General features: G+C 43.3%; 1 protein-coding gene across 2 annotated transcripts in view; it reads left to right on the forward strand.

Moving 5' to 3' along the window:
- The first annotated feature begins 25108 nt into the window (after positions 1-25108).
- Positions 25109-25829, forward strand: part of akap1b (A kinase (PRKA) anchor protein 1b) — a 62666-nt gene continuing 61945 nt past the window's right edge. For both annotated transcript variants that reach the window (XM_068010597.1, XM_068010598.1), the window contains exon 1: positions 25109-25296. The gene's annotated coding sequence lies outside the window, so the exon portion shown is untranslated. The remainder of the gene's footprint in view (positions 25297-25829) is intronic.

A 25829-nucleotide genomic window follows, 5' to 3' on the forward strand; every position in this document is an offset into this window, starting at 1 on the left:
TTGTACGAGCTTTGATCCAGCACAGGAAGCTCAGTGATAGAACACAATTTGTAGATACTGACGAGGAACCCAGTTGCCTGTTTCCCTCTGTAAACTATTTAACCTTTTTTTTGGTGAAGTAAGTGGGTTATAAAGGGGCTGTGTCAGTGATCATTCTAAAAAGGGATGAGAAACTGTCACTAGAATTTTTTTCTAAAAGCGTTTTTAGGAATACACAAATTGCAAGACGAAAGAAGACCAAAGTCCATCAAGTTCCCCTTCTGCTAGCTTGGCAGTTCCATGATAGAATAATAATTGAGTTGCCTAATCATAGCAATTAATCAATTAGTCCACAACAGACCCAGACATCTCATGAGAAACACCCCCAGTGTTGGAGAGCTTTGGGGACTGCAGGTCCAAAATCATCCATTTCTCCCAAGCATGCAACACTAACCATGTGACATATCTCAAATTACTCATGTATTGTATCCTAAAATGATATTTGTAAAATAAGTCTTACCTGATTTTCAGGCATTACAAGTGTGCAATGTAAAGTTACAGTATTCCTTTTCCTGTTCTCCACATACAGCCTGCATTATAAATCTTGTAAATGAGTGTTCTTTATATTTAGATTTCTGTAAATATTTAAGTTTTTTCCTCTCCGTTAATCTTTTATTTGATCTTTCATAGACAGTCCTCTAAATGCACTTGTGTGTACCTAGACTACTGTTTATTTCAGATTTGTGAAATTGATGAGGAAAAGGGATGCTGCAGCATTAAAATGAGGTTTGATCTTACAATCTTGCATTTATAATCTGTGGACTTTTATTTTCTCTCATTTGTATGGCAAGTTATTGAAGCTGATTCATGACGGTGAAATTGATTCATTCGCCAATGCACTGGTGCTTTTGCTACACAAGCATGTGCAAACAGATCTCCCATGGCATTGCTCCTAGTTGCAGGATGCACTGTTTTATGACAATAGGGCTATTATCCTCAGTGCGAGCAAATGGACTATATAAAACTTGAGGAGGACATATACAATTCAGCAGAATGGGCAGCCAGGTGGCAGATACAATTTAGTATGGAAAAATATGAAGTCCTCCACTTTGGAAGGAGAAATGAGGAATGATAGTAACTTCATTGGAAAGACAGCTTGACACCTCTAACCAAATGCATAATTTCTTTAAGGTGCTGGGAAAGAAACTTTTTTTTAAAAGAAGACATTTTGTTTTTAGGAAAAGCAAAGCAGTTGTGATAAATTTCTGCCAAGGTTGGACCACAGTTAAATACTGTCTGCAGTTACGGGTGCTATATCATAGAAAGGACATTAATGCCAGAGAGACTGTTGTTAGACAGATGGGAAGTGGTGTGGGTGATTCCCACTTTTCACCTCTTAACTGACCGTAAATAGTATTTTAGTCCCTAAGTGTTAAGGGTCAAATAAATAGACAAACAACTGGTTTTCTCATAGGTTTAAAACAAAATATTTATTGTTACACAATAACGAAAAAATATTCACAACTTCACCCACTCACGCATTTGCATACACACACACAACAAACGATCATGTAGCGAGGTAGCTTGCAATTGCAGACCAATTGTAAAAAAAAGTTTGTTTAAAAATCCTTTAAAAGCTTTTCTGGAGGAAATCTTTCAGCAGTGCAGGCCTGCATGTTTGTGGTCTTGGAAAGGAAGAAATGTCACAGGCTCCTTGTGGTTAAGCCTCAATCTGATGTCGATGGTGGAAATTCTGTTCCACTTTTGAAGTTGGAAAGTTCCACACGTCACCTTGCAATTTCTCTGCTGCAGTTGTTAAAAGATATCAGCAGGGCTGCTGCTTAGCTGGAACTGTCTCACGGCTGTTCTGGCTGGAAAAGACCTTCTCTTGCTGTTCTGTCCCCCCTGTCGCATGTGAGAGTTAACTTTTAAGGTAGAAACTTGTCAAGTTGAGGTGTCAGATGACTAAGGGCTCTCCTTTGGCATGATTCATACATTGTTCCAGGATATAGGAACCATTGTTACGTGATCTGTTGTCCTTTTTGATAAATGGGTCTTATTTCACACTTATTTTGGCCTTGGCTTCTGAGTCTGTCTGCAAAAGTCTTTCTTAGCTCCATTCCTGCAGATAGGAATTGTTAGCATGGAATGGGCTATTTTATATTTCAATGTGTTTTCCCCAAAGCTAATTCAGACCTCGATGATGGGTTTCATCTTCAACTGGCAAATCTGTTTATTGACAGTACAGGACTGACTTCTACTCCATCTTGCCTGTAGCACAAATGTGTCCATTTTTTTGTAGTTCAGTTCAACAGTTGACTTTTATTTCATAATTGTTCCAGTTCCTTTCCTATTTCATCACTGTTCCCTCCTTGAGTGTGATATGTCCCTGCAAAAAATGGAAAGGAAGAGAGACATAGGAGAGCACACATCTGTATGCATTCATCCCATGCACTCCTTAGGCTTTCAGTCATGATTTCTTTGTAGATTTCTGGTAGTACACTGTTTAAATTCTGGACAGTGCATCAGCATTAATGTTCTTCCCAGCTATGTATACAATTTTCAAGTTGAGCAGCTGGAGAAGTAAGCTCCATCAGAACAGTCTGACATTTTTAACTTTAAAATTTTTCCAGAAATGTGAGGGCGTTGTCGCCACTTTAGATTTGAATTTCTTTGTCTGTTATTTGCATAAAATTTGAAATGTTGAAGGACTAGTAGGAGTCCGAATGCCTCTTTCTCTATTGTGTAGTATGTTCTTTGGTGTTTGTTTAGCTTTTTTGAGAAATAGCCAGTCGGCCCCTTGAGGCCTGAATCGTTATCTTGGAGTAAGAACGCTTGTACTCTGACATCACTGGTGGCAATAGCCAACTTAAAGGGTTTATTAAAATTTGGGCGGCCAATACTGGGTCATTTGTTAAAATCGCCTTCAATTTTTCAAAAGCCAGCTGGCACCGCTCTAACCTCAGCACTTTTACATTTTTCTTTCGTAAGTCAGCTGAGGGAACAGTTAAGGTGCTGAAGTTGGAAACAAATTTTCGGTAGAAGCTGCACATTCCCAGGAACCATATGATTTCCTTTTTAGTTTTGGGAACGGGGAAATCTACCCGGGCTTGCAGTTTTGCTGCCCTTAGCAACACCCCACCTTGGTCTACAATGTGGCCCAAATCGATTACTTTAGCTTTAATGAATTTGTTTTTTGCTAAATTGACCACTCGGGGGTGAACCTTCTGTAGACCCTTCAAGAGTTCCCTTAAATGGTTCAAATGGTCTTCCTAGGTATCACTGTAAATTAACAGGTCATCCAGGTAGATGACATTGTTTAAAACAGCTACCATCTGGTTCTTTACCAAGGCTCCTTCGACAGCACCTTCCAAACCTGCGACCTCTACCAACTAGAAGGACAAGGGCAGCAACTACACGGGAACGCCACCACCTGCAAGTTCCCCTACAAGTCACGCACTATCCTGACTTGGAACTATATCGCCATTCCTTCACTGTCGCTGGGTCAAAATCCTGGAACTCCTTTCCTAACACCACTGTGGGTGTACCTACCCACCATGGACTGCAGCGGTTCAAGACGGCAGCTCACCACCACCTTCTCAAGGGCAATTAGGGATGGGCAATAAATGCTGGCCTGGCCAGTGACGCTTAAATCCCATGAATTTAAAAAAAAATTAGTCTCTGGATTGTTGCTGGGCCATTCTTTAAGGGGACTGGCATTGAAATAAGCCATCGTTGCGGGGATGGGGGTTTACAAAGGCTGAGATGTCTTTTGCTTGAGTGGTCATGAGAACTTAGCAGTATTCTTTCAATAAATCAATTTTACTAATGTAGGTAGAGCTTGCTGCTCAGTTAATACAGTCCTCAGTACAGGAGATTGGGTGAGAGTCTGTTCAGCTTAAGTAAGGATACGGACATATATCCACTTTCAATGCTTTTTTTCCAGAACTTTTACCTTTAGCAAGCTCTCTGGTGGAAAGGTTATGCCTTTATCCAGCATTAAAGATTGAGTAGCCCATGGATCTCTGAGCAGGACAATGGACTTACCTTTCCATTTAAAACAAAATTCTGGTAACCCTCAGGAATTGTTTCTATTTCTGCCACACCTAATTCTTTGAGGTATCCATCTCTGCGGTTAGAACCACAGGCTTGTCCACCTTGATGCCTGCTGGGCAATCTTTTCTAGGCTTGCCTGGTGAACTCCCAGAAAACTCACTGACTTCTTTAATTTCCAGCAGTCGGATTTCACGTGCCCTGCTTTGCTATAATGGGAACACACAGTTCTGTGGATAAAAGTTTTATCCTCTGCACTTCCTTTCCTGACTTGCAAAGGGCTCCCTGCATTCTCACTTTTAGTTTCCCTTTCACTAGCACCCCATCTTTTCTCACTATCCCATTTTCTGTTCTTCCCGGACCTCTGGGGATTACTATGCAAGGATTTTCCTTGAGAAAAGGATTTATGGGTGAGCTCATAATAGTCTCCCATTGTAGAAGCTTCTCTTACCCTGTGACTCTTTGTTCTTCAATATGGGTCTTGATGTTGATGGGAATACTGTATTTAGTTTCATCTAATAGAATCACCTCAAGTTTTTGTATGAGGTGTCTAACTTGAGAGATTGTATCCAGCGACCAAAAGCCGTATGTTTAATTCTTTCAAATTCAATAAGGGTTTGGGCAGGTCTTACCCTAGCATTTCTAAAATTTTGCTGATAGACTAACTCATATGCATGTACGAAAGCAGTTTTAGTCTGTTGGTAATCAAAAGGGCTTTCTTTAGACAACATGGAATGAGCTTCACGAGCTCTACCTACCAATTCACCTTGTAAAAGGAGAGTCCATTATTATTTTGGCCATTTTACTCTGGTAGCTATTTTCTCAAAGGAGATAAAATAGGACTCAATCTCTCATGAAATTTTGGCAATAATCATGAGTGTCTCAAAACATCCAAGCTTTGCTCTAAATTGGGGATAATATTGGAATGGCTGGTGGCATTCTCATCTTGTGCTTGCAGCCTGTCTAACTTGAACTGTCTCTCTGCTGCCTCTCTTTTTTCCTTTTGAAGCTGCATTTTGGCTTTTCAAATTGAATACTAGCTAGAGCTATCGTTTCAGTTTAAGATTCCATGCTTGCTTCTTCTGGATCAGGGTGCAATTAAAATGATAAGCTAGATTCCTAAGTATTTCAGGTTCATTATATTTTGCTTGAAAGTGACTCCCACCTGGGTAGCTACAGCTTTTAAATCATCAATGCATCATTGATTTAATGTTGGATACTTCTCCCTGCTGTGCAAACACTTTAACATTGAATGTGGCCATGCCTTTTGTTCTTAGCACTGTAGAGAGAAAAAAGGAATGTGAGAAAATCTGTTTAATCTTCTCAATTTTAGAAATCAATTTTCTTCCAGTCTCTAAATCTCTGGTATAATCTGATGTTTAAAATCCCATCTCAGCCCAGATGGGAAGTGGTGTGGGTGGCTTCCACTTTTCAACTCTCAACTGACCACAGATAGTGTTTTTAAAAGTGTTTTAGTCCCTGAATGTTTTAAGGGTCAAATAAATAGACAAACAACAAGTTTTTTCCTAGATTTAAAAAAGAAAGATAAAATATTTTTTGTTACACAATAACCAAAAAATATTCGCCACTTCACCCCCTCATGCATTCACACACGCACACACAAAAACAGGGAGAGTAGAGTGGTAGTAATAAATTAGAGTCCAATTGTTGTAAAAGGGTTTGTTGTTTAAAACAAAAACCTTTTGAATTCTTTCATTGTCTTGAAAAGGAAGTGTCACAGGCTCCTTGTGGATAAGCCTTAATCCGAAGTTGATGCTGGTTCACTTTCACAGTTTGGGAGTTCCAAAGTCACCTTTTAATTTCTCTGCTGCAGTAGTTAAAAGATGTTATCAGCAGGGCTCATGCTTAGCTGAAACTGTCTCACAAATGTTCGGGCTGGAAAAGGTCTTCCTGGATGTTCTACCTCACTCTCTCCGGAGAGATACCCTTTAAAGTAGAAAATTGTCAGTCAGGTGACTAAGGGCTCTCTCCCTGGGGTACTTCATACAATATTCCAGGATATGGGAAGCATTGTTACATAATGGTATTTGAATGTGGTCCATTTTGATAAATAGGTCTTATTTCGCACATTATTTTGGCCTTGGCTTCAGAGCCAGTCTGTCTGCAAAAGTCTTTGTTAGCTCCATTCCTGCAGATAGGAGTTGTTAGTATGGAATGGGTTGTTTTCCACTTCAATGTGTTTTTCCCCAAGGCTAATTCACATGTGGATTATGGGATTCGTCAGACAAACCTGTTTATTGACAGTACAGGAGGGGTGACGACCTCTGCTCCAAAATGCCTGTAGCACAAATGCTTTTTTTGTAGTTCAGTTCAATAGTTGACTTTTATTTCATAATTGCTCCAGTTCATTTCATATCTCATCACTCTTCTCTCTGAGTGTGACATTATACAGCATAATTTCATCAGGATGATGTCATGAATGAGAAACACTGGGGCTAACATGAATTCAATACTGGAAAATTCAACTGCTCAGATACATTGATATTTCTGCTTTCTTCTCCCTGACGATGGTCACAGGTTCCAGTGCTGCTAAAATGCCCTACACAATTCCTCAGGACACTTGTCAAACCAACTTCATGAAACATCCTGTGGTCAAAACAAAATCAGGTTCACTATTTGAATACAAATCCCAGGTAACAGAGTGTAGAGGACCAGAAAGTGCTCGAAATACTCAGCAAGTCTGGCAGCATCGGTAAAGAGAAACAGAGTTAAAGTTTCAGGACTGTGACCTTTCATCAGAAGTTACAGTTACATAATTCATTGTACTGCAGAAAATTATTTATAAATCGTCCTTTGCCATAAGCCTTAACTGCTTGTTTTAATATCCCAAAAAAAAGCCAATAGGTTTTAATCGTTCTCCCATTATCAGGCTAAGTTTGGGCTGTTACCTTAATTCCTTGGTTATGCTGGGGGTTTGAGACTCCTTTCATTCTATAGTGACAATAAAAAGGGTCTCTTTTTTTATTTTATTTTCTCCCTCCTGAAGGGCTTGCCTCCCTACTGGAGTACGGTTCTATGATCAATAGTTGCCATCTCAAGTGGCCATTACTCACGTGAGCCTTGGGTGTTAGGTTACTTATCATAGGAGTGTAAAGAAAATGAAAGCTTTGTGTTTATATAGCACCTTTCACAACTGCAGGACCTCCCAATGAGCTTTATGAAGTACGTTTGAAGTATAGTCACTCGTATGATGTAGGAAATCTGGCAACCAACTTGTGTTCAGCAAAGTCCCACAAGCAATAATGACTCTGTTTTTCCCCTTCACATTATTGCACATCAATCCACTGTTTTTGTGATTCGGTTTTTCCCCTTAACACTATTGCACATCAATCCACTTTTATGTTCCTTTATAATTAAGAAACACGTGAACTCTTTAGCATCTCTGCTGCTTTGGAAATACCAAAAGTCATTCCTAATACTGTTTTCAGCACAGCGATTGTAGTGGTCGCGTAAAATGTGGAAATAGGTAGAGTTCGAGCGTGTGTGTAATATAACATGCATTTGGAATCAGACTCCGATAAAATGTGGAGTTTTAATCACTGTGAAACTACTCAGATTTTCTGTTGTAAGTGTCAATTCTTAAAACAGAGTAAACAATTTCTACCATCAGGTCTTGGGTCAGCAGCTGTTGTTCTGGGAACTTCCAGCCTAGCCTCTTCTGACAAGTTTCATTCCACTCAAAGCGTGCCTCTTCTCCACCATCCCTGACTAAAAAGAAATGGAAATTCCCCAATAGCTCAGATGGAAGTGAGAGTAAATCCCCACCCTGCAATATGAAACTATCTGGGAGAATTCCAGGTTAGATCCCTGATATAAGCAATTTAGTTTTTCTCAGCACCACAATTTAATTGGCCTTGTGTCTCCTGAACTCGAGAGATGGAAAATTAACTGGCATTCCATTCCTGATTGGGAACCAGTGATGAATACATGTGTATAGGGCGAGTACAGACCTGCCTCTACCATTGAATAATAAACTGACGCTCTGTCCAGGCTCATACATAAATAATCAGTCAGGCAAGGCACTGGAAGGGAAACAATGACTATGGGACTTTGGTGGTCATCTTGGCTCATTGGATAATTCAAAGATTATCCTTTGTTTTCCAAACTGTGCTGTTAACTCTCCAACCTCATGAAATCGTAGAAATTCACAGCACAGAAGGCCACAATTTGGCCCATTGCGCCTTTGCCAGCTGCAAAAAGGCTATTTGTCTAATCATACTTTCCAGGTCTTGGTCCGTCATCGTGCAGGTTATGGAATCTCGTGTGCATATCCAAGCACCTTTTAAATATGATGAGAGTTTCCACCTCTACCACCCTTTCAGGTAGTGAGTTCCAGACCCCCACCACCTCTAAATGAAATATATTCTCCTCAACTCTCCTCTAATCCCTTTAAATCTATCCCCCCCCCCCCCCCACCCCCTAGTTATTAACTTCTCTGTTAAGGGCAATATGTCTTTCCTATCCATTTTATCAAGGCCCCTTATAATTTTGTACACCTCAATTAAATCACCCCTCAACCATCTCTGTTCCAAAGAAAACAACCCCAGTCGATCAAATCTTTCCTCATCGCTAAAATTATCAAGTCCTGGCAACATCGTCATAAATCTCCTCTGTACCCACTCTAATGCGATCACATCCTTCCTGTAATGTGACCAGATCTGTACACCGTACTCTCTGTGGCCTAACTAGTGTTTTATACTGTTCCAGCATATTGTTATGACCAGATGAGGAAGGGGTCTCAGGCTCCCCTCTCGCCCCTTTCCTGGTTTGACCATAACAGGGTTTAACCTTTTAAAAATACAGTGTCTTTAGCTTCACCTCAGTGGGTCCTTGCTCACTGCTCTATAATTGTAATTGTAAAGGAAGCAATCAGATAGGCTTTCTCAGGTTTAAACAAGAAGGATGTAAGTTTATTAACCTTAACTCTCTAACTCAGTTTAAACTACTAAAACTATAGGATGCAACCACACTCGCATGCATATGCGATAAACACACACACAAATAGATACAGAAGGGGAGAAAGAATTAAAGGGGGAAGGTTTGAAGTAGTAGATGAAATTCAGTTACTGTTTTTAGTTTTGCTGTGAAGTCTTCGATTGAAGTTAAGTCTTGCAGTTCTCATTGGGGCCCAGTGCACACTTTCAAACTTGTTTCACTGGTATCAGAAAGCTGGAAGGGTCTTCTGTCTTGAGGTTTAAGTTGCTTCTGTGGGTCCCTGGAACTTTGCCTGAAAGAAAGAGAGAGATCTTGCTTCTCTTTGGTCTTCAAAATTGCAGTCTGCCCAAAACTTTTCTGTGAGGCACAATTCAATCAATTCCCAGGTTAGTCATGTGACCAGCTCTTTGTTTGAAACAGCATCGCCTGTGAGGATTGTTGATTCTTCAAAGTTTGCTAGACACACTCGGTGGGGGGTTGGAGTGCTGGCTCTTGCACAGACAATGACTCTCAATGTCTTTTGATCATCACTATTGACAAAACCCATCTGGCTCATTGAATCAGGCAGCACTCTTATTGCCTCTCGATGCAACTGTATTTCAGAATGCAAATGTACAGCCATGTTTTCAGCCATTCAGTTCTGTGGTCTTTTTAAACAAGTTATGTTCAATGTCCAGTAAATGTTCAAATAGTGTTCCATATGACGAAATTAATATGTTTCCATTTGGCAGGTGTGGTTTCCGTCACAATATCCTCTTTGCTCTTATATTCTATGCCTTTGCTAATAAACACAAATATCCTGTTTGCCTTCTTAACCACTGTGATGGAGTACGCGATGTGAGACCATTATCTGAAGAGATGACTTGTCAAATGAACAGTTGGGTGCTATGATTTTGGATTTAAAGCATATTTTTGTGAGACAGACCCTAATTTGAAAATGAAATTAAAAACCTTAATGTTACAGAGTCATAGTCATTTATGGCACAGAAGAAGGCTCTTCATGGAACTATCCAGTCAGTCCCATTTCCCCATTAGATCCTCAGAGTCCTGCAAGTTTATTTCCTTCAAGAGGCCATCCAATTTCCTTTTGAAGTCATTGATTGTCTCTGTTTCCACTACCATTGTAGGCTGCGAGTTCCAGGTCATTACCACACGCCGAGTAAAACATTTCTTCTTCGTATTCCCCCTGCATCTCTTGCCCAAAACCTTCAGCCAGTGTCCCCTACTCCTTGTACCATCAGCTAACGGGAACAGCTTTTCTTTGTCTAACTTATCCAAATCTGTCATAATCTTGTACATCTCCATCAAATCTCCCCTTTGCTCTAAAGAGAACAACCCCAGCTTTTCCAACCTAACCTTGCAATTAAAATCCCCCATCCCTGCAACCATTCTGGTAAATCTCCTCTGCACCCTTTCAAGGACCTTCCTAAAGTGTGGTGACCAGATCTGGACGCAAGGGGGTGGAAGGTTATCAGGGGTAGGTGGAAATGTGGAGTAATCAATTCAGCCATGAGCTTATTGAATAGCCGAGCAGGCTCGAGGGGTCGAGTGGCCTACTCCTGCTCCTAATTCGTATGTTCATGTGTAATACTTCAGTCGGGGCTTAACCAGAGCTTTATAAGGGTTCAGCACAATTTCCCTGCTTTTGTACTCAATGTGTCTGTTTACGAATCCCAAGATCCCATATTCCTTATTAACGATTCTCTCAACATGTCCTGCTACCTTCAAAGATTGATGCACATGCACCCCCACGTCCCTCTGTTCCTGCACATTCATTAGAACTGTGCCATTAAGTCTATACTGCCTCTCCCAATTCCTTCGGCTAAAATGCATCACCTCATACTTGTCAGTATCAAATTCCATCTGCCATCTCTCTACCCATTCTGCTGTCCTGTGTCCTGTTACACATGGTTCATATCATCCTCACTGTTTGCCACACCTCCAAGTTTGGTGTCATTGGCAAATTTTGAAATTCTACACTGTATTCCAAGATCTAAGTCATTTTTATATATATAGCAAAAAAAACAGTGGGCCCAGTACTGACCCTTGGGGAACACCACTGTCTACCATCCTCCAGTCTCAAAAACAACCATTTACTGTTTTCTGTCCTTAAGCCAATTTTTTTTCCAGTTGGATACTGACCCTCCTATTCCATGAGCCTCAATTTTGTTAACCAGCTTTTTATGTGGTACCTTATCAAACGCTTTCTTAAAATCCATATAAACATTGCATTCCCTTCATCAACCTTCTCTGTTACTTGATCAAAAAATTCAATTAGATTAGTCAAGCATGATCTCCCCTTTACAAATCCATGCTGGCTCTCCTTAATTAACTCGAACCTCTCCAATTGGCTGTTGATTTTTTCCCCTGATTATTGTTTCTAAAACTTTACCCACCACTGATGTTAAACTAACTGGCCTGTAGTTGCTAGAACAGTCCTTATACCCTTTCTTGGATAAGAGTATCACATTTGCCACTCTCCAATCCTCTAGCACTTCTCACATATCAAGGGATGATTGGATTATGGCAAGCCCTTCCACTTCCTTTAGCAACCTTGGATGCAAGCCATCTGGACCAGGTGACTTATCCACTCTAAGCATAGCCAGCCTTTCCAGGGCCTCCTCACTCTCAATTTTTACCCTATCCATTGCCTCTACTCTCACCGCTTCTATTGATATTTTGTCAGATTCCACTTCCTTCGTGAACACTGATACAAAGTGCTCATTAAGTATATGAAGCATCAGGGTAAGTTAAAGCAGAAAAAGAAAGCTTATGATGATCACAAAAAACTTAATATGTTAGAAAGCCAAGAAGAGTATACAAAGTGCAAGGGTGAGGTAAAAAACGAAATTAGAAAAGCCAAGAGAAGACGTGAAAAATTATTGGCAGGTAAAATCAAGGAAAACCCAAAGATGTTTTATCAGTACATTTAGAGCAAGAGGATAACTAAGGAAAGGGTAGGGCCTATCAGAGATGTACAAGGGAACTTATGCGTGGATGCAGAAGATGTGGGCAGGGTTCTTAATGAGTACTTTGTCTCAGTCTTCACAAAGGAGATGGTTGATGCAGACATTGTAGTAAAAGAGGAGGAGTGTGAAATATTAGATACGATAAACATAATGAGAGAGGAAGTACTAGAGGGTCTGACATCCTTGAAGGTGGATAAATTGCCAGGGCCAGATGAATTGCATCGCAGCTTGTTAAAGGAAGCCAGGGAGGAAATAGTGGATGGGCTGAGGATCATCTTCAATTCCTCACTGGATACAGGCGAGGTGCCAGAAGATTTAGGTCTGCGCACGTTATACCACTATTTAAAAAGAGTGCAAGGGATAGGCCAAACAATTGTTGGCCGATCAGTCTGAACTTGATGGTGTGTAAATTATTGGAATCAATTCTGAGAGACAGGATAAAGTGCCACTTAGAAAGGCACAGATAAATCAGGGATAGTCCGCATGGATTTATTATGGGAAGGTCATGGCTTACTAACTTAATTGAGTTTTTTGAGGAAGTAACAAGGAGGATTGATGAGGGTAGTGCAGTGGATGTGGTCTACATGGATTTTAGTAAGGCATTTGACAAGGTCCCGCATGACAGACTGGTCAGTAAAATGAAAGCCCACGGGATACAGGGGAATGTAACAGGTTGGATCCAGAAATGACTCAGGCACAGGAAACAAAGGGTAGTAGTCGACGGATGTTTTTGCGAATGGAAAGCGGTTTCCACTGGTGTTCCACAGGGCTCAGTGTCGGGTCCCTTGTTGTTTGTGGTATATATTAATGATTTTAACTTAAATGTGGGAGGCATGATTGGGAAATTTGCTGATGACCCAAAAATTGGCCATGCAGTTGATAGTGAAGAGAATAGCTGTAGACTCCAGAATGTTTTCAATGGTTTGGTTGAGTGGGTGGGTAAGTGGCAAATGGAATTCAATCCAGAGAAGTGTGAGGTAATGCATTTGGGGAGGGCAAATAAAGCGAGGGAATACACAATAAACGGGAGGATAGCTAAGGAAAGAGTAGGGCCTATCAGAGATGTGCAAGGGAACTTATGCATGGATGCAGAAGATGTGGGCATTCCATATGCCTTCTTTTCCACTCTATCTACCTGTCCTGCCACCTTCAGGAGTTGATGAGGGTGGCAGGACAGGTAGATAAAGTGGTGAAGAAGGCATAAGGAATTCTTTCCTTTATTGGCCGAGGTATAGAATACAAAAGCAGGGATGTAATGCTGGAACTGCATAAAACGCTGGTTAGGCCACAGCTGGAATATTGTGTACAGTTCTGGTCACCACATGACAGGAAAGACATAATTGCTCCTGAGAGAGTACAGAGGAGATTTACAAAAATGTTTCCAGGGCTTGAAAGTTGCAGATATGAGGAAAGATTGGATCAGCTAGGGTTGTTTTCCTTAGAACAGAGGAGGCTGAGGGGTGACTTAATTGAGCTGTACAAAATTATGAGGGGCCTAGATAGAGTAGACAGAATGATGTAACCTGCAAGGCAATGGACCAGATGCTGGAAGGTGGGATTAGATTGAGCAGCTAGTTTCTTCGGCTGGCGCCAACACGATGGGCTGAATGACCTCCTTCTATATCGTAATTTTTCTCTGATTCTATATTAGCCTTGTCCTGCACCTCTAAGCATGTATTATACTCTTTGTTCCCAACAGGCCCCAATCCACCCCTTACTACCCACTTACTATTTACATGTCAGTAGAAAATTTTTGGGCTCCCTTTTATGTTCACTGCCATTCTATTCTCATGCTCTCTCTTTGCCAGTCTTATTTTCCTCTTCATCTCCCTTCTCAAATGATTGTATATGGCTTGGTTGTCACTTGAAGAATTCACCTGGCAGGCATCGTACACCCTCTTTTTTGTTTCATCATATTCGCTACCTCCCTCTTCATCCAAGGTGCCCTGTTTTTGGTTCCATTACCTTTCACCCTTGTTGGAATTCACCTAGCCTGCATCTGAAGCATCTCTTCTTTAAAGTTAACCTTTGTTACGATATAGCTCTTCCTGTCAGTCTTTGGTTCCATTTTACCCTGGCTAAATCCCTTCGCATTGCATTGAAATTAGTCCTCTTGACGTGTTGCAGCTGCAGTATGTGGAAGCTCATGGACACCAGCGTGATCCATGGCAAATATGTCTGCAGTCAGGGTCTGCAGCTCAAGGGCTTCAGCTCAGAGTCAGTGAGCTGGAGCTGAGCTACAGACACTGCGATGCATCGGGGAGGGGAAAGTTAACTGGACACTTTGTTCCAGAAGGCAGTCACACCCCATAGGATAGGGTCTTCTGATTTGGTCAGTGGTCAGGGACAGGAGGATGTGACTGCAAGTGAGGCAGGTAAGGGCATTGAAAAGGCAGAAGTGCAGGAGACTCAGCCTTTGCAATTGTCCAACAGGCTTGAGGTTCTTTCACCTTGTATGGATGACAGCGTCTGCTGCAGGGTATATGAGTATACTGACCATGGCACTGTGGTACAGGGAGCCATTCAAGCAGGGGGAGTAATTAGGAATGAAGTGGTAGTGGGAGATAGTATAGTCAGAGGGCTAGACACCATTCTCTGCAGCCAAGAGCGAGAGTCCAGAAGGCTGTGTTGCCTGCCCGGTACCAGGGTTCAGGACATCTGCTCTGGGCTGGAGAGGAGCTTGTAGTGGGAGGGGGAGGATCCAGTTGTCGTGATCCACATGGATACCAATGACATAGTTAGGAGTAGGAAAGCGTTCTGCATAGAGAGTATGAGCAGCTAGGGGCTAAATTAAAAAGCAGAACCTCTAAAGTAAAATCTCTGGGTATTACCTGAGCCACGAACAAATTGGCCTGGGGTAAATAAGATTAGAGAGTTAAATGCGTGGCTCAAAGATTGGTGTGTGAGAAATGGGTTTCGATTCATGGGGCACTGGCACCAGTACTAGGATAAGTGGGAGCTGTACCCATTGGGATGGTCGTCACCCGAACCGTGCTGGGACCAGTGTTCTAGCGAGTTGTATAACGAGGGCAGTAGAGAGGGCTTTAAACTAAATAGTGAGGATGAGGGATCAAGTGAGGGAAGATGTGATTATTTAAAGAGAGAGGGGAAGGTAAGAAAGCAAGATAGCAATAAGGATAATCATAATCAGGGTGTGACAGGAAGGGACAGTGCGTACAAACTCAAGAGTGAGCCAGCAGATAAGACTAGAGGTTGTGAACTAACAGAGTGGGGGGAGGGTTCGGGAGAGATCAGATTTAGAAATTCAAAGAGAATGGCCAAGGCATGGGAACGGTACAGTATGATTAGAACAAGTCAACATGGTTTTACTAAAGGGAAATCCTGTTTGGCAAATCTATTAGAGTTTTTTGAGTATGTAACTAGTATGATAGTTAAAGGGGACCCAGTAGATGTCATATACCTGGATTTCCAAAAGGCATTCGATAAAGTGCCACACTAAAGGTTAATTGTTAAGATATGACTTATGGAGTTTTTTTTATTCATTCATGGGATCTGGACATTGCTGGCTAGGCAGCATTTATTGCCCATCCCTAATTGCCCTTGAGAAGGTGGTGGTGAGCTGCCTTCTTGAACCACTGCAGTTCATGTGGGATAGGTACACCCACAGTGCTGTTCGGAAGGGAGTCCCAGGATTGTGACCCAGCGACAGTAAAGGAAGGGCAATATAGTTCCAAGTCAGGATGGTGTGTGGCTTGGAGGGGAGCTTGCAGGTGGTGGTGTTCCCATGCATCTGCTGCCCTTGTCCTTCTAGGTGGTAGTGGTCGTGGGTTTGGAAGGTGCTGTCTAAGGAGCCATGGTGAGTTGCTGCAGTGCATCTTGTCTGTGGTACACACTGCTGCCACTGTGTGTCCGTGGTGAAGGGAGTGAATATTGAAGATGGTGGATGGGGTGCCAATCAAGCGGGCTGCTTTATCCTGGATGGTGTCAAGTTTCTTGAGTGTTGGAGCTGCATCCATCCAGGCAAGTGGAGAGTATTCCATCACACTCCTGACTTGTGCCTTGTAGATGGTGGACAGGCTTTGGGGAGTCAGGAGGTGAGTTACTTGCCGCAGAATTCCCAGTCTCTGACTTGCTCTTGTAGCCACAGCATTTATTTGGCTGGTCCATTTCAGTTTCTGGTCAATGGTAAACCCCCAGTTTGTTGATAGACGGGGATTCAGCAATGGTAATGCCGTTGAACATCAAGGGGAGATGGTTAGATTCTCTCTTGTTGGAGATGGTCATTGACTGGCACTTGTTTGACTCGAATGTTACTTGCCACTTATCAGCCCAAGCCTGAATGTTGTCCAGGTCTTGCTGCATCTAGACATGGACTACTTCAGTAGCTGAGGAGTCGTGAATTGTGCTGAACATTGTGCAATCATCAGCAAACATCCCCACTTCTGACCTTATGATGGAGGGAAGGTCATTGATGAAGCAGCTGAAGATGGTTGAGCCTAGGACACTACCCTGAGGAACTCCTGCAGTGATGTCCTGGAACTGAGATGATTGGCCTCCAATAACCACAACAATCTTCCTTTGTGCTAGGTAGGACTCCAACCAGTGGAGAGTTTTCCTCCTGATTCCCATTGACTCCAGTTTGGCTAGGGCTCCTTGATGCCATACTCTGTCCAATGCTGCCTTGATGTCAAGGGCAGTCACTTTCACCTCACCTCTGGAGTTCAGCTCTTTTGTCCATGTTTGGACCAAGGCTGTAAAGAGGTCAGGAGCTGAGTGGCCCTGGCAGAACCCAAATTGAGTGTCAGTGATCAGGTTGTTGCTGAGCAAGTGCAGCTTAATAGCACTGTCGATGACCCCTTCCATCACTTTGCTGATGATTGGGAGTAGACTGATAATTGGCTGGATTGGATTTGTCCTGCTTTTTGTTCACAGGACATATCTGGGCAATTTTCCACATTGTCAGGTAGATGCTAGTGTTGTAGCTGTACTGGAACATCTTTGCTAGGGTCACGGCTAGTTCTGGAGCACAAGTCTTCAGTACTATTGCCGGAATGTTGTCAGGGCCCATAGTCTTTGCAGTGTCCAGACCATTCAGTCGTTTCTTGATATTACGTGGAGTGAATCGGATTGGCTGAAAAGCAAAGGACCCAGTACTACTGAGCCCTGCGGAACCTCATTGGCAACAGTCCTCCAGTCACTAAAACACACATTTTGACCATTACCTTCGCTTCCTGCCACTGAGCCAATTTTGAATCTAACTTGCCACTTTCCCTTGGATCCCATGGGCATTTCTTTCTGACCAGTCTGCATGTGGAACTTTGTAAAGAACCTTGTAAAAATCATATAGATCACATCAAAAGTGCTGCCTTAGTCAACCCCACTTGTTACCTCCTCAAACAATTCAGTCATTAGTCAGGCACGGCCTTCCCATTAATAAATCATGCTGACTGTCCTTGATTAATCCGTGCCTTTCTAAATGATGAGTAACACTGTCCCTCAGAATTTCTTCCAACCGAGGTTAGGCTGACTGGCCTGTAATTGCTCGGTCTACCCCTTTCTCCCTTTGTAAACAACAGTACAGCGTTAGCAGTCCTCAAGCAGCACACCTGTAGCCAGAGAGGATTGGAAAATGATGGTCAGAGCCTCCGCTATTTCCTCCCTTGCTTCTCTTAACAGCCTGGAATACCCTTCATCCGGGCCTGACGGGTTGTCTGCTTTCAAAGTTCCTGAATCCCTTAATATTTCCCCTCACTATGTTTACCTCATCCAATGTTTCACACTTTTCCTCCTTAACTAGAATGTCCGCATCATCCCCCTCTTTTGTGATGACAGATGCAAAATATTCATGAAGAACCATGCCCACAGCTGCCGCCTCCACACGCAACTTCACTTTTTGGTTTTCAAAAGGCTCTACTCTTTCCTTAGTTATCCTCTTGCTCTTTATGTATTTTTAGAACATCTTGGGTTTGCCTCGATTTTACTTGCCAATATTTTTTTCATGCCCTCTCTTTGCTTTCCTAATTTCCTTTTTAATTTCACCCCTACACTTTCTAGGCTTTCTGCAGTATGGAGCTCTTGGTATCTGACATAAGCTTCCCTTTTTTGTCTTATCCTACCCTGTATGCTTTTTGATATGAAGAGAGCTCAAAATTTGTGGCAACATATTTGCTTTGAACCCTCATTATCTCCTCCCACTGCTCTGACACTGATTTACGTTCAAGCAGCTCTTTCCAGTCCACTTTTGCAACATCACATCTCAGCTTAGTAAAATTATTCTTTCCCCAATTAAGAACTTTTACTCTTGGTCTATCTTTGTCCTTTTCCATAACTACACCAAATCCAAATGAATTATGATCACGACCATCAGAATGCTCTTCGCTGATATGCCTTCCATCTAAAGCCTGACTACCCGATCCGAGCCCGACCAAACCCGACTCTATGTGTCGGGTTCGGGTCGGGTCAGGCATTTAAAAAACTTAAAAGACTCAGGCCCGGGTCGGGTTCAGGTTGGCTGTTGTTGGGTTGGGCCCAGGTCGGGTTTTAATTTTATACCCGAGCCAGGCTTTACTTCCACCTGCCCAGCTTCATTCTCTGAAACTAAGTGCAGAACCCCCCATTTCTTGTTGAGTTTGCTACATACCAACTAAAAAAGTTCTCCCGTATACATTTTAAGAATTCTGTGCTCTTTGTACCTTCTACATTGATTCTATCCCAGATAATATTAGGGTAGCTGAAATCCCCTATTATTAGTGTTCAATTGCTTTTGCACTTCAATCTCCCCCTGATGATTTCGGGGTCTATAATATGCTGCCTGTGTGATTGCCCCTTTTTTGTTCTTCAGTTCAACCCAAGTGGCCTCATTTGATGATCATTCTGGCATATCATCCCTCCTCATAGCTGTAATTGCCTCTTTAACCAATATTGCGACCCCCCCCCCTCCACCTCCTTTTATACCCCCCTCTCTACCTTGTCTGAAAACCCTGTGACCAGGAATGTGTAGCTGCCATTCCTGCCCTTCTTAAAGCCATATTTCAAGATATCATACTTCCATGTGTCTATCTGTTCCCTCAGCTCATCTGCTTTATTCGCTAGACTCCTTGCATTGAAGTATGCCCAATTTAGCTCTGCCTTTGTTGTCTGTTTCCAGTCTTTGTTTCCTTTGCCTTCCACACTTAATTACTAGTTTACTGTCTTCCATTTCAAACTTTGCTTCTCTCCCTTCTGAATCCACGTTCAAGTTCCCATCTCATTGCCAAACTAATTTACACCCTCCCAAACCAGGGGTCGGCAAAATGTCTGTACACGGACACCAATGTCCATGGTAATAGATTTTGAGGTCTGTGACTGGTAATTTCAGGGATGAGAAATTTCCCATTGGCTTCTTCTCCCAGACAGCATTTCCGAACTTCGGACAAGTTCGGGGTTTTCATGTGGGTTCTGATTTATTTTTAAAAAGCCCGCGGAAAACCATGAACTTGTCCGAAGTTTGGAAAAGCTGGGGTGGATTTACTTCTCCTGACGCCGCTCCTGGAGGCAGGCAAAAAAATGGAAGCCTGCACATGTGGGCCGCGCCGCCCAGGATAAAAAGCTGATCCGGCCACCCCACCCCCACACCCTCAATCATGCGGAGGGATCGGGCTCTCCGATACCGGCAATGGCGTCAGCTGCGTGTGCACAGATGCTGGCGCCGTTTTTAAAGGGCAGCCAGCCCTGCGGGGTCATTTAAATTTTTTAAAGGGCTACCCCCGTACCTCCCACACCGCCCCCTGCCCCCACCCTGCATGCAGTAACAACCTCTCAACTTTTTGCACATAAAGCTTTTTGTTAATAATTATCTTGTTAAACCTGAATCGGAATCAACAGTGATAGACTGAGATATAGCCATAAGTGAATTTAAGAGAATCGCTTTATTGGAGGAACTGAAGGGCACTCTTTATTTGTAATTGTGTTTATCTAATTTTGTCACTAGCTTTGGTGAGCAATGACATTTTGTCGATGAGGGATTCTGTTGTTTCTGTATTTTAAAATCCAGGTCCTGGTTTAACAGCCTATCAAGGTGAAAAAACTAGTCTTGGCTACCTATCGTTAGTCTCTCTGTCCCTTCCTGTCCCATTCTGCTTTTCTGTTTTACATGACTCTTCTGAAGTACTACCTGCTTCATCCTATCAAATTCTCCTGACTTGGTGATCATTGCCCTTTTGTTGTCTGCCCTGTCTTCATACACATATTACAAGCAGGTGGAGAAGCTGCACAAACATTGACCATCACGGGTTAAATTGTCTTGTGACAACAGCAGCGTGAGAAATGGTCTGTCTTCCTATTGTTGATTTTTCTACTGCATCACCTCTATCTGTGTCTTTTAACTGCCTCTCAAAAGCCAATTTTTCAGCTAGTTTCAAACAACAATCGGCAACATTGTATCTTTGTCCTTGTTCTCCAAATAGCTGTAATCTACGGCAAGAGAATGCACATTTGAAGCTGGCTGTATCCTACGGCAACGAGAATGCATTCTTTGACTCAGTCCCTGGAGCTTGTTGCCTTAAAGCGGTATTGATCCTTTTCCAGCCTTAAAGGCACACTGCGTAATTCCCGGAAAAAAAAATTAAAACGACAGGATCATAACAAGAAACATAGAAAATTTACGGCACAGAAAGAGGCCACTTGGCCCATCATGTCTGCATTGGCCAAAAAACAAGCCACCCAGTCTAATCCTACTTCCAGCAGGTGGTCCGTAGCCCTGCAGGTTACCGCACTTGAGTTGCATATCCAGACACCTTTTAAATGAGTTGAGGGTTCCTGCCTCTACTTCCCTTTCAGGCAGTGAGTTCCAGACCCCTACCACCCTCTGGGTGAAAATATTTTTCCTCATCTCCCCTCTAATCTTTCTACCAATCACTTTAAATCTACGCCCCCCCCCCCCAGTCACTGACCTCTCTGCTAATGTATAATGGGCCTTCGCATCACTCTATCCAGGCCCCTCACAATTTTGTACATTTCAATTAGATCTCCCCTTAGCCTTTCCTATTCCAAGTAGAACAACCCCAGACTATCCAACCTCTCCTTATAGCTGCATCTTTCTAGTTCCAGCAACATCCTCTTAAATCTGTGGAGAGAGAAGCAGAGTTAATGTCTCAGGTCTGTGACCTTTCATCAGAACTATTAATTCTGCTTCTCGCTCCGCAGATGCTGCCAGACCTGCTGAGTATTTCCAGCATTTTCTGATTTTATTTCAGATTTCCAGCATCTGCAATATTTTGCTTTTACAGGATGATCCTGTAGATCATCTCTGTACCCTCTCTAGAACAATTACGTCCTTTCTGTAATGAGGTGACCAGAACTGCACGTAATATTCAAGTAGTGGCCTAACCAATGATTTATACAGCTCCAGCGTAATCTCCCTGCTCTTATATTCTATGCCTCAGCTAATAAAAGATAGGATTCCAAATGCCTTCTTAACCACCTTATCGACCTGTCCTGCTACCTTCCGGGATCAGTGGACATTCACTCCAAGGCCTCTCACTTCCTCTACATTTCTCAGTATTCTCCCATTAATCATGTATTCCTTTGCCTTGTTCGACCTCCCCAAATGCATCACCTCACACTCCTCTGGGTTGAATTCCATTTGCCACTTTTCTGCCCACCTGACCAGTCCATTGATATCTTCCTGCAGCCTACAGCTATCCTCCTCACTATCTACCACACTGCCAATCTTTGTGTCATCCGCATATCACTTGATCATGCCCCCTACATTTACATTCAAATCACTAATATATAACACAAAAAGCAGTGGACCCAGTATTGAGCCCTGCGGAACAATCACTGGAAACAGCCCTACAGTCGCAAAAACACCTGTCAACAATTGTTTCCTGTCACTGAGCCAATTTTGTATCCAGCTTGCTACATTTCCCTGGATCCCATGGGCTTTTTTTTTTACACAGTCTGTCATTTGGGACCTTGTCAAAAGCCTTGCTAAAATCCATGTAGACCACATCAAATACACTACCCTCATCAATCTTCCTTGTTACTTCTTCAAAAAAGTCAATCAAGTTGGTCAGACAAGATCTTTCCTTAACAAATCCATGCTGACTGTCCTTGATTAATCTGTGCCCTTCTAAGTGACAGTTTATCCTGTCTCTCTGAGTTGACTCCAATAATTTGTCCACTACTGAGGTTAGACTGACTGGCTTGTAATTTTTTGGTTTATCCCTCGCTCCCTTTTTAAACAGAGATACAATGTTAGCAGTCCTCCAATCCTCCAGCACCACACCTGTATCCAGTGAGGACTGAAAAAGGAAGGTCAGACCTTCTGCTATTTCCTCCCTTGCTTCCTTTAACAGCCTGGGGTCCATTTCATCTGGCCCTGGTGATTTATCAACTTTCAACTATGCTAATCACATTAATACTTCCACTCTCTCTATGTTTATTATATCCAATACTTCACACCCCTCTTCCTTAATCGCAATATCTGCATTGTCCCCATCTTTTGTGAAGATAGACGCAAAGTATTTATTAAGAACAATACCAACATCTTCCGCCCCTACTCATAGGTTACCTTTTTGGTCTTTTATGGGCCCTACTCTTTCCTCAGTTATCCTCTTACTCTTAATGTATTGATAAAACATCTTTGGGTTCACCTTGATTTTGCTTGCCAATATTCTTTCGTGCCCTCTCTTAGCTTTCCTAATTTCCTTTTTGATTTCACCCCTCCACTTCCTATACTCCTCTCAGCTTTCTGAATTCTCAGTGTCGGACATAAGTTTTCCTTTTCTGCCTTATCGTACCCTGTAAGTTTCTTGACATTCTTGGGGCTCTAGATTTGGCCGTCCAACACTTTTTCTTTGTGGGAACGTTTGCTCTAAACCCCTTGAATCTCCCCTTTGAATGCCTCCCACTGCTCTGACACTGATTTACCTTCAAGTAGATGTTTCCAGTCCACTTTCGCTAAATCACTCCTCAGCTTAGTAAAATTGGCCTTGCCCCAATTGAGAACTCTAACTCTAGATGGAGCCTCCTGATCTATAAACCAATATGTCGCATATACATCAGTTTTGTAATTCAATGCTTTTGAATAACATCGACAATTATTTTAAAGAGTTCGTATCTTCATGCCCAGGACAAGATGTGTACAGCCTTTCGAATGCAGTGATATTTTTGTGATGAATGATGCTTTCTGATGCTGCATACATCACCATGCTGCAATGATTTGTCAAACTCTTTTAAGTGCCTTTTTAACAGAGATTTTACATTTTTTTCTTATTGCAGGTCAGTCCACTGCATCCAATTATCCCACTGAAACTGCTTTCAGGAACTTGTCAGTTCTGATAGGATCTTAAAGTATGACATCTTCATTCGAATAGATTTTGTCAAAATTTGTTCAGCAGTCTGAAGAAACGGGAATGCCAACTGAACATCATTATTATAATGATCTCACGTGGAAACTGATACAATTATGTGTTTTGATGCAAAGACACAGTTGCATTATTTTTGCAAAGAAGCAAAAATAAGACTTCTTCAATGGTTGAATGAATAAAGATATCACTCAGTGTTCCATTGGAGCTGATCTGTTTTGCATTAACTGATTTTAGCCAGGGCAGCAAGGTGGGACTTGATGCTAATAGATTAGGGAGGGAAAAATTACCCAGGGTAAACAAGACTCGGGTGTAACATAGGATCTGAGCAGCAGTGAATTTTAGTTATGAGCAAAGATTGGATAAGCTAAAACTGTTTTAGTTTAGTTTAGTTTAGAGATACAGCACTGAAACAGGCCCTTCGGCCCACCGAGTCTGTGCCGACCATCAACCACCCATTTATACTAATCCTACACTAATCCCATATTCCTACCACATCCCCATCTGTCCCTATATTTCCCTACCACATACCTATACTAGGGGCAATTACTAATGGCCAATTTACCTATCAACCTGCAAGTCTTTGGCATGTGGGAGGAAACCGGAGCACCCGGAGGAAACCCACGCAAACACAGGGAGAACTTGCAAACTCCATACAGGCAGTACCCAGGATTGAACCCGGGTCATTGGAGCTGTGAGGCTGCGGTGCTAACCACTGCGCCTTTTCTTCGGAACAGAGGAGGCTGAGGGTCTATATAGAGTGGACAGGAAGGCCCTATTTCCCTTGGTTGGAGGGTCCATAACCAGGGGGCATAGATTTAGGATAAAAGGTTTAGAGGGGATGGGGCATTCGAGGTGAAATGTTTTCACCCAGAGGGTGGTGGAATCTGGAGCTCACTATCTGAAAGGGTGGTAGAGGCAGAAACCCTCATAACATTTAAAAACTACTTGGATGTGCACTTGAAGTGCCGCAACCTACAAGGCTACAGACCAAGAGCTGGAAATCAGGATTTGGCCAGATAGCTATATGACAGCCAGCACACACACAATGGACTGAATGGCTGCCTTCCATGCTCTAATGATTCTATGAATCAATGGCCCTCATTTTGTATACCAGGAAATTACCTGTTGATGAACATATGTTATTTTAAAAATAGAAGATGGGATTGGGAAAGCGGTTTGAAAAACTGGCTTCAGAGTTACCTATTGACCAGAACCTAAATCGAAAACCTGTCAGTGCACATAGGAAAATTGAATAGGAAATGTTGGCACCGAAGGGGAAGCTGGATAAATGTATTAAGAAGAAAATGGAAAATGGGATTAGAATAGTTGGGTGCTTGATGGTCGGCACGGACACGATGGGCCGAAGGGCCTGTTTCTGTGCTGTATGACTCTATGACTCTAGAAAAGAATCTGCTGATAGGGTTAGATGAAATCTAACGAGGAAGCTCATGCAGAGCACAAACATTAGAACTGTTGGGCCGAATGGCCTGCATCTGTGCTGTGAAATGCAACCAACAGTGTGACAATTGGAGGTCAAGAATGTGCTGGTTCTACACCAGTCTTTCATTGATTGCAATGGAGTTGTTGCCCCTTTAAGACTTTATTTAACACTGATTGCTGATTGATTGGACATGGGTTTGGGGGCTACGTGTCCAATTGGACGTTGACGGTTTAACAGCCACTTTCCCTAAGATTTCCCCCGAGCCCAGGATCCAGCTGAGGGCTTGCGCTCCAGGAAGTGAGTGCATCTTGTGAATAGGCGGGGCCAGGCGATGGTGGGCGGGGCCTGAGTCTGGCTGTCGCAGGGCGGTGGGCGGGGCCTGGAGGCGAGTTCTCGCGAGAGGCGGGGAGTCTGCAGGGGAGGGTGAAAGCACGTGGGCCGGCGCTGGAAGCGGAGCCGCGCGGCAGCAGCACCCAGCTGGAGCCCGGGGATTGAGCGCAGCCTGAGCGGCCTACAGAGCAGCGAGCGAGTCTGGGCTTTCCGGCACCTCCTCCTGAAGCCGCCTCTTCTTCTACTCCATCCCCGGGTGAGTGGCTACGCGAGTCCCCGGCTGCGGCCTGTCAGCCGGTGTGTGTGTGGGGAGGGAGGGGGTTCAGTTTATACCGGTACTCACGCCCCCTTTCCCCGCTCCATCTGCGGCTTCTTCCTCCGCTGGAAGCCGGGGACCGGCCGCCGCGGCCCTGGCGGGACTAACGGTGCGCTTTTTGCCGAGGTGACCCTAACGTGCGGCCAAGGTCGGGCTGCAGCATGCGGAGCCGCTGGGGCTGGCGGCGGGGGGCGGTGGGTGTGAGACCCCCCTGGGGAACGACAGGAGGATGGTGCCCCCCGGGGAGGCCCGGCTGGAGGGATAATCCCGGGTGGAGGTCACTGGGCGGCCCCTGTTCACCTTCACCGGGAGGGTGGGGAGCGGCCTTTCCCTCCCCTCCCACCATCACTTTCCATAACAAGGCCGGGGGGGTGCTGTTTGGTGCCCGGCTCAGATCAGCTGGGAGGCGGGGGTGCGGGCGACTAGCTTAATGCTGCCAGAAATAGACACCGACCCTTCAAAGCAAGAGGCTT

The sequence above is a fragment of the Heterodontus francisci genome, chromosome 30 (assembly GCF_036365525.1).
Source record: "Heterodontus francisci isolate sHetFra1 chromosome 30, sHetFra1.hap1, whole genome shotgun sequence".
Classification (NCBI taxonomy): Eukaryota; Metazoa; Chordata; class Chondrichthyes; order Heterodontiformes; family Heterodontidae; genus Heterodontus; species Heterodontus francisci.